General features: G+C 42.2%; 1 non-coding gene across 1 annotated transcript; it reads right to left on the bottom strand.

Annotated features, from left to right (window-relative positions):
* Positions 1–929: 929 nt before the first annotated feature.
* Positions 930–1036, bottom strand: LOC131230066 (small nucleolar RNA R71). Its single transcript, XR_009163793.1, has one exon. It is a non-coding gene; the product is annotated as a small nucleolar RNA R71 (small nucleolar RNA).
* Positions 1037–10288: the final 9252 nt, after the last annotated feature.

Below are 10288 nucleotides of genomic sequence, written 5' to 3'. Positions count from 1 at the left end.
GTACAAGATTAATCCTTGTGGATTCGGTCTTATCGAGATTATTAATACATCGCGACCCTATGCTTGGGGTTGTGAATAAGTTTTTGGCACCGTTGTCGGGGACTACGGTTGTGTTTTTCTAAATTTAATTAGTTTTAGAATTAGGTTAAAATTATGATTAACTTTGTGTTTTATTTGTAGGTTAGGAATTTTTCTGAATTTGTTTGTAGAATCTAGCTTAGTTTTCTGTTTTGTAGGATTTCAACATAGCAATCATCAATCTGGTAACCTCTTTCTAATTCTCTCTCTTATTTTTCTTAGATCTCTTATTTTTTTTAGTTTCCTTAATTTTAATTCTTATATTTTAGGTTAGATTTTGAACTTGAAGGCTGAGAGTGTTTCATGCCCAAGTGGGTCCATGACAGCATTCAACGTCTCTTAAGTAAAGGAGGATTAGTCGAAGGGTTGCATATCCATCACAGGATTATAAACCACCAGAGATCCTCAGAGTCAATAGAAGTGATGGTTGTTAATCAACCTTAACCTCCAGTTGAGGAAGCCCAGGATGAGAATGAGGTGCATTATGCAGCCCCACCTCATACCTTACGAGACTATTTACAACCGGCGGGGGGAGCACACATTCATGTATGATTTTTCTAGAAAATATAAGAAATATGGATATCAAGCCAAGGGTGATCCAACGCCTCCCAAAGTTCCATGGACTTGAATCTGAAAGTCCATATCTACACATGAAAGAGTTTGATGAGATCATAGCCACTTTATACTTTCCTAATGTGTCTGAGGACATAATCAGACTGAAACTCTTTCCTTTCTCCTTAAAAGAATAGGATAAGACGTGGTTGCATTCACTACGTCCAAGATCTATTGACAAATGGAACGACATGACAACGGAGTTCATAAAGAAATTCTTCTAATACCATAAAATGAACATCATCAGAAAGTCGATCATGAACTTCTCCCAAAAGGAAGATGAAACATTCTTTCAATGTTGGGAGCAGTTTAACGATCTTGTCAGTTCATGCCCACAACACGGTTTTGAAATGTGGTGCATAACAAGTTTCTTCCATGAAGGACTGACATCTTCCATGCGCCAATTCATCGAGACAATATGCAATAAAAAATTCATGAATAAAGATGTCAATGATGTGTGGGATTACTTTGACAAACTCAACGAAACCACACAATTATGGGACATCTCCCCAAGACCTAGAACCACTTTTAAACCTACTCAATCCAAGGAGAAAGGTGGGAAATATCTTTTGAAAGAGGGAGATTATTTAATGCTTAAGTAGCCAGTCTCATAAGGAAACTTAAGGCCATGGAACTTAAGAAGGATAAGGCTAAGGAAGTTGTTTACGGTATTTGTGCTTCTAATGTTCAGACAACTGAAAATTGTCTAACAATACCTGCTTTTAAAGAAATACTAAATGAGCAATCGAATGCTATGAATAACTACCAAAGGCCTTTCAAAGGACTCACTTCAAACATATACAAGTCAAGTTGGAGAAATCATCCAAACTTCAGTTGGAGGAATGGACAAACTATTACTCCTCAAGGATTCCCTAACCAATTCTTAAATCAAGGGAAACCTCAGGAGGATCCGATTTCAAAACACTTTTAAAATCAAGAGCTTTTCAATCAAAACACATTACAAGCCTTCCAAGACCTTAACAAATTCATTCAAAGGATTAAGGCACACTTAGCGAATGAGGAGAAAGGGATGCTTCCAGCCCAACCTCTCCCCAATCCAAAACCGCAATGTGAAATTAGTGACCCGAGCTCTTCAAATTAGATGGAGCATGCTAAGTCTATCACCACTATTAGAAGTGGACAAAAATTTGACAAATCTGTTCCGGTAAGGGCTGAAAAGTCTAAGGACCTAGAAGAAGACACAGATGACAAACCTAGCACTACACCACATGGATTAGAACCAGAACCTCTGAGCAAGCCAATTGCTCCATTCCCCCAACAGTTGATTACACTAAAACCTCTAGCCAACTCACAAGATATTCTAGAGGTGTTGAACAATAAAGGTCAACATCCCTCTCCTAGATGTCATAAAACAAATTCCTTCATATGCCAAATTTTAGAAAGACTTATGCACAACTAAGAGGCGGCAAAGTATTATAAAGAAAATTTTCCTAACAAAGAAAGTGAGTGCCAACCTCAAGCAAAGTGTACCATAAAAATATACAGATCCTGATAGCCCAACTATCACTTGTATAATTGGGAATCATTAAATTGAGATGGACTTCTTGACTTGGGGCGAGCGTAAATCTGATCCCTTACTTGGTCTACAAACAACTGGGTCTTTGTGAATTAAAACCCACCTGGACCACATTACAACTTATTGATTGCTCAGTTCGTGTACCGAGGGGGAATGATTGAGGATGTGTTGGTCTAACTTGATAAATTCTACTACCCAATAGATTTTATCGTCCTGAATACTTATCTCATCACAGATATGAGCACTCAAATCCTTGTCATACTTGGCCGTCCATTCCTTGCTACATCCAATGTTATCATCAATTGTAGGAATGGGGTCATGAATTTATCTTTCGGAAATATGACAATGGAGCTCAATATTTTTTTTAACATGAGTAGACAGGCAGAGGATGATAATGAGGCCCACGACATTAATATGATAGACTCTTTCATGGAAGATAGAGCTCTGATGACCTTATCCTCTGACCTTCTAGAGACGTGCTTGGTACACTCCCCCAATTTGGATGATGACATGATTAGGAAGATGGATGTCATGCTTGATACTGCACTGGTATTTGAAGTTAACCGGTGGAGGCCACAATTTGAAGAATTACCTCAAACTAATATAGTGCCTCTACCATCTAGCTTTAAAACACCGAAGCTTGACCTAAAACTTTTGTCATTTGATGTTAAATATGTCTATTTAGGTCAAGATGAGACATACCAGTGATGATTTCTTTCCACCTTGAGCAAGGATAGGAGAGTATGCTTATCTCTACTCTCATTGAGCATAAAGGAGCTCTTGGATGGTCGATTATGGACCTCAAGGTAATTAACCCTTTGATTTATACTCACCGCATTCATCTTGAGGATAATGTGAAAACCTCCTGGAAACCACAACGTAGATTAAATCCAAACATGAAGTGGTTAAGGCTGAGGTACTTAAACTATTAGATGTGGGTATCATATACCTCATATCCGATAGCCAATGGGTGAGTCCAACTCAGATGGTTCCTAAGAAGTCCGGAATCACCATCATAGCCAATGCTGACAGTGAACTCGTGTCAACTAGAGTTATTACTAGTTGGAGAGTTTTTATTGACTACAGGAAATTGAATACTATCACGAGGAAGGACCACTTTCCTTTGCCCTTCATTGATCAAATTTTAAAAAGGCTAGCTGGTCACTCTTACTATTACTTCCTTGACAGATATTCGGGCTACAATCAGATAGAGATAGTCCTTGAAGATCAGGAAAAGACAACATTCAGATGTCATTATGGTACCTTTGCTTACCAAAGGATGCCCTTTAGACTGTGTAATGCCCCTGCCATATTTTCAGCGATGCATGTTGAGTATTTTTTCTAACATGGTGGGGCAATATTTAGAGGCCTTCATGGACAACTTCTTTGTCTTTGGTCCATCTTTCAACGAGTGTTTGGAAATTTTGAAAATTTTGTTTAAGTGATATGGGGAAAAGAATTTGATACTAAATAGGGAGAAGGGTCATTTCATGGTTCATAAGAAAATTATACTTGGACATATCATCTCGTCCAAGGGAATTTGGGTAGATAAGGCTAAAACTGATCTTACCTCTAACCTACCTCCACCCAAGAGCATACCAGATGTACGATCCTTCTTAGGACATGCCAGATTTTACAGTCGATTCATAAAAGACTTTAGTCACCCCTCTCATCCTTTTGCAATTTACTTCAAAAGAATATACGATACGAGTGGACTGAGTATTGCCAAGAAGCTTTTTCTAAGCTCAAAGGCATGTTGACCACCGCACCTATCATGAAGCCACTCGACTGGAGCATTCCTTTTGAAATTATGTGTGATGCATCTGACTATGTATTGCAGTGTTAGGCTAGAGAAAAGAAAAGAAGCCCTATGTTATTCATTATGCAAATAGAACTTTAAATCCTACCTAAGTGAATTAATCTACTACGGAGATGGAACTCTTAGCCGTCGTATTTGCTTTGGACAAATTTAGGTACTACTTTATTGGACTACGATCATCATCTACACTGATCATGTGGCGCTTAAGTACCTTCTTTCTAAGAATGATGCTAAGCCCTACTTGATAAGATGGATCCTACTACTCAAGGAATTTGATTTGGAAATACGAGACAAAAAGGGAGTAATGTAAGACCCTGTCCATTCCGTACCATTTTCTATGGCCATGTGCATGATGATTGACGCCCTTAGCGAGACTTAGACTAGCCGTATACAGTGCACACCCGACTGACTGGAACCCCAAGGCCTCGAAACCTTTTTCATATCGACCGCCCCATCGCTGCGATCGCAGAGGTGCCACCCATGCATTTGTACAACGCTCCATAAGTGGGATATGCCGCGAAGGATTGTTGGTGTACCATATGCACATGGCGCCATATATTCCATTCCACACATGTGCACAAAACATGCACCATGCCACATATCATGCCCCAAACCCAGAGATCGAACTCACAGGAATCCCGATCACCGAATCCGGTGTCGACAGCCTCCGTAGTACCCCATTCTTGGCTCCTAGTACTCATACGCCAGATTCCGTTCCTAGGATCCTACAAGGAGGATTTTTTAATATACATTTATCTTGTAAGAAGCATAACCACAAGTTTACCCAAATCACAAAGGCAACATCATCATCATATATCCACTAATATAAACATTTGAATACAATGTTGAAATGGAAATACGTATATTAAAAATCAAAGCTCCAGAAGACCGCTACATGCTCCATGCTCAACACTGCTATAACCTAACACCACCTGCATGCATCTATTGTGCATAAGCTTATAGAAAGCTTAGTGGGTAGTGAAAGTGTGTGCACAAGGTAAGTGTTAAGTAAGCAATATCAGAGAAATCAGAGTAAAGCTCATAAATCATACAATATCAGAAATACTGGCAAGTTTATAAATCATACGATATTAGAGTAATGCGAAAACATATTGATGGGCCCATAAATACCATCAGCCTTATCCAGGCTATGCGATGTAGAAATATAATAAAAAATAATATCATATACTGATGAAGCAATGTAGATCAGCTATGCAATGCGGAGACAGCAAGTCAAATATCAGATGCTAATGATACAATGCAATATGCAAATCCTGATGAGTCCACGAATACCGTCAGTCGTATCTAGGCGTATAAATGCAGAAACATAGTAACCCAAAATGCCATATGCTGCGGATGTAATGCGATATGCAGTGCGAATGAAATGACCATGTTGGAGTGTGAAGTCAGGATGATAGTACGTAATATCGCAGGCTATGGGGTCCATCATAAGGGACTTCTATCCAGACCAGTCTCATACCTAAATTTGGATAGTCATACTCAATGTGGTAAACTCCTGATCTCAGGTTAGTCGTGCACCCTAACCGAAATCCTGGCCATTGCGAAGGCACACGTAACAAATAGTTGCGCACCACCAGCCCGAGTGGATAGTGAATGAATGAATGAGTATGCAACTCCTGCTTAATCAATACTGTATATCTCTGGGATCATCACCAGGGTCTAGTACACTCCAAACTGTCTACCGCCCCATCGCGCGCAGTATACCAATGCTTACCCGGCTCATCGATAGCGGACCCATTTAGGAGATGGTCAGACTCATCCTAGCTATGCCTACTCCCTCAGGCGGGTAAGGCCACACCCCCTCCCAACCGACCATGACACAGTGAGAGATGCGGCCTCCTAGTATTCGACACTCGGTATCGACGTTGGGGCGTCCTCTGGTATCAAGAGGGTTTAGAGATTTTCACCCAGGGCCATCTATGGTAGCCCAATGCTCGATCCAAACATTTTCGGTGTCTCATCTAGCCATCCATGATATGCCTGTGAAGGCTATGACGCTGATGTCACTAGAGTGTACAGTAATCACAACACAGTGCAAGATGCATGAGTCATACGATCCAGTCATGCATCAATCCTGCGCATACCGTGCACTCATGTGAGATAACCTCCACTTATCAGGGAGTCTCATAACAACCTGCCCAATGACATATGCAATGGTCAACCACATCTCACAACAAACATGCAGATGATGCGTATGGGCATGTATCATGATGATATGTTGTCACATACTCATAATCGGTATCAATAACTAGCATCAACAATCGGCCTCAATAATGTGGACATTTAACCAACATTACCCCTAAGGAATGGCCTACATAGAGCCAAACATATAATGGGCCCACGGCCTCACACAAAGGCCTAATATACAACACAATGGGCCTTACTCAAGGGCCATATATACACAACATGTGGGCCCTGCTCATGGCCTTAAATACATGACATGTGGGCCTTACACATGGGTCTCGAATACATCAAATGGGCAATGCATCATGGGCCTATTACATATCACAATGGGCCTTAACTATAGGCCACAAATACATCACAATGGGCTTTGCCCATGGGCCTCAAATACTTCACAATGGGCCCTATCACATAGACCTCATATTCATCACATTAGACCTTAAACACGGGCTGCATATACATCGCACAGGCCGAATACAAATCACAATGGGTCTCAACTACAGGTCATATATACATCATATAGGTCTTCACAATCGGCCTTAGTAATCGAAATCGGCCTCGACAATCGAAATCAGCCTCAACAATTGGAATTAACCTCGATACTCAGCCTCGGCAATCAGAATCAGCCTCGGCAAATCGAAATCAGCCTCGATACTCAGCCTCGACAATTGAAATCGGCCTCAACAAATCAGAATCGGCCTTGACAATTGGCCATGACAATCAGGATCAATCGATAATTAGAATCGATAAATCGATCACGTCAATCAGAATCAGCAATCGGTCATGACAATGGAATCAATCGATAATCAGAATCGGCAAATCGGTCATGTCAATCGGAATTAGTAATCTGTCACAACAATCAGAATTGATCGATAATCAGAATTAGCAAATCGATCACGTTAATCAGAATCAGCAATCGGTCATGACAATCGAAATCAATCGATAATCAGAATCGGTAAATTAGTCACGTTAATCAGAATCAGTAATCGACCACGACAATCAGAATCGATCGATAATCGGCCTCGATAATCAGAATTGGTAACCGGTCATGATAATCGGCCTCAATTGCTAATCGGTCAATCGACCACGGTAATTAGAATCAGTAAATGGCCACGACAATCAGAATCGATTGATAATTGGCCTTGATACTCAGAATCGGCAATCAGTCACTATAATTGGCCTTGATTGCTAATCGGTCAATCGGCCATGATAATCAAATTCGACAATCGGTCACGACAATCGAAATCGATTGATAATCGGCCTCAATAATCGAAATCGGCAATCAGTCATGATAATCGACCTCAATCGCTAATCAGTCAATCGGCCATGACAATCAGAATCGGTAAACGGCCACGACAATCGGAATTGATCAATAATCGCCTCGATAATCGGAATCGGTATCAATAATCAGCCTCGATGAGAATGAACCGAACAAGGCCTAAGGGAAGGTCACAACGTGGACATCAAACCATCATTGCCCATCAATGTGGTCGTTTAACTAACATTACTCCCAAAGAGTGGCCCACATAGAGCCAAATATAATATATAGTGGGCCCATGGCCTCACACAATGGCCCAATACACATCACTTATGGGCCTCACTCATGGGCCGCACATACATTACATTGAGCCTTGGCACATGGGCCATAAATATATTACATCGGGCCTCATATACATCAAGTGAGCCGCACAACAGGTTGCACCAATGGGCCTCATAAACATCAAATGGGCTGCATCAACGGGCCGCACCAATGGGCCTCATAAACATCAAGTGGGCCGCACTACTTGGGACGCACCAATGGGCCTCATAAACATCAAATGGGCCGCATAAATGGGTTGCACCAATGGGCTTTATATACATCAATTGGACTGCATCAATGGGCCGCACTAATGGGCTTATTACATATTACAATGGCCCTTGCCCAAGGCCACAAATACATCACAATGGGCCTTGCCCATAGGCCTCAAATTCAGCAGGTGGGCCCCATCATATGGGCCTTGTACACATCAAATCGGGCCTCACTCATGGGCCTAATATACATCACAATGGGCTTCTCCATCTGAGCCGCAATTCCATCATAATGGGCCCTATCCGATGGGCCTCGAATACATCACAATGGGCTGGGCCCTGCTCATTCCAAATGGGTCCATCAATGGATAACTTAGATAAAACACGTACATCACATGGGGGCCACGTGAATGGACGGTTTGAATACAAAATACATACATCTAGGTGGGCCCCCACCCGTCCAGAAATCAGATGGACGACGTGGCTGAAAACACATACATCATGTTGGGTTCCACAAGCACCGTCCAGAGGGATGGTGCAAATAAAAATACATCAACGTGGGTCCCACATGGGGCCCACCACATATGTACACTATATATATATATATATATATATATATTATCATAATAATAATAAAATATATACCCTTTTAAAAGGACAGCAACATCCAAGCCCTGGACGGCCTGGATATCGCATCATGGTGGGGGTCCACACTGATCGACGGATGGTGTGGATGTCACACGGACCCTCTAGATGACACCACTTCAGCAGCTAAAGGAGACGGGATCTTCACAGATGGATGGTCTGAATGTTCAGACCCTTCTTGCTGATGTGATGAGGTAGCTAAGCTGCACGTGGGTCCCAGATGAACGGTTGGGATATAACGCATCACTCATGATCGGGACCCACATGCTTGTTGTATACAGCTGGTGTGCTGGCCCACCGTCCATCAGACGGTCGGTCTGGAGAATCAACAGATGAATGGTGTGGGTGAGACCCACACATCAGATGGGTCCCACATGGAGCCACCATGATACTTATATATATAATATTATTATATTAATACTTATTTATTTTATTATTATTTTTTTGAAGGGAGGGTTACTCCAGTGTCCAGCGTCCAGGCCTGGACGGACGGCTGGACGCAAACCACATATATCATGGGTCCCCACCGTCTAGACCACTGGACGGTGGATTTCACACGAATGCCAAAGGTGGGCCACGTGCTGGATATAGCACACACGCAGGGTGGGCCTTGTAGATGGAGGGCATGTATGAAATACAAACATCACGTGGACCACGTCCACAGCACTTCCTGTCGTAGTATAGCAGCTTTGCTGCTTAGACCACTATCCCTCTAACGGACAGGGTAGGATGCATACATCAATGTGGGACCCACCTCCACACGTGCAGCACGTGTGGAGTGGGTCCCACACCTAAAAAATGGATGGACGGTTGGGATAAAATACATGATTCAAGGTGGGGTCCGCATGGACCAAGATGATATTTAGTATTTCCCTCCATCCTAGCTGGCCCAAAATGGGCAGCAAGGTGGGCCCATCCATTGGATGCCCCAAAGAAAATCTGGACAGTCCAGATGATTGATCACATCAGGTAGGCCACACACACATATCATCTTCTACATAAAAGAAATAAATAAATAAATAAATAAGAAGGGAGAAAGAGATAGAGAAAATGAGAGAGAGATCGATGAATGGGAGGGACCCCGCCACTATGGGCCCTCCCTATATAATGCATACATCAAGTGGGTCCTAAATCATATGGACCCTACATTAAAATCAAATAAAATGAACACCCACCTTTAATCTTCTTGGACTTCTTCTTTCATCGATGCGTCCTAGAGCTCCATGGAATGCACTTCAATAGCCGAGATAAAGCTTGGATGGTGGGGATGAGAGGTCGGAAGGTGGGCCACACTAGCTTCTCCATGGAAGCTATGGATGTTGGGTGCTTAGGAATTGCTTGGAATGAGAGATAATTGAGAGAGATGAGTGATGTAGGGAGAGAGTGATGGGTGTGTAAGAAGAGGGATGGGCGTGGTTGAATTTTTAGGTGAGAGAGGGATGGGTGGAGAGAGAGAGAGAGAGCGTTGACTTTGGGTAAGGTTGTGTAAGAGAGGGATGGGTTGGGTTGCTTTGTACTTGATTGATTTAATTTGATTGACTGATTTGATGGGTGGTAGAGATTCTCTCAGAATTTTCATACGCTGCATTTTCATCAAACTGAATGCG

This window comes from Magnolia sinica, chromosome 16 (assembly GCF_029962835.1).
Source record: "Magnolia sinica isolate HGM2019 chromosome 16, MsV1, whole genome shotgun sequence".
Taxonomy (NCBI): domain Eukaryota; kingdom Viridiplantae; phylum Streptophyta; class Magnoliopsida; order Magnoliales; family Magnoliaceae; genus Magnolia; species Magnolia sinica.
The sequence above is the reverse complement of the archived record's forward strand: the minus strand, read 5'-3'. Positions and strand labels throughout refer to the sequence as shown.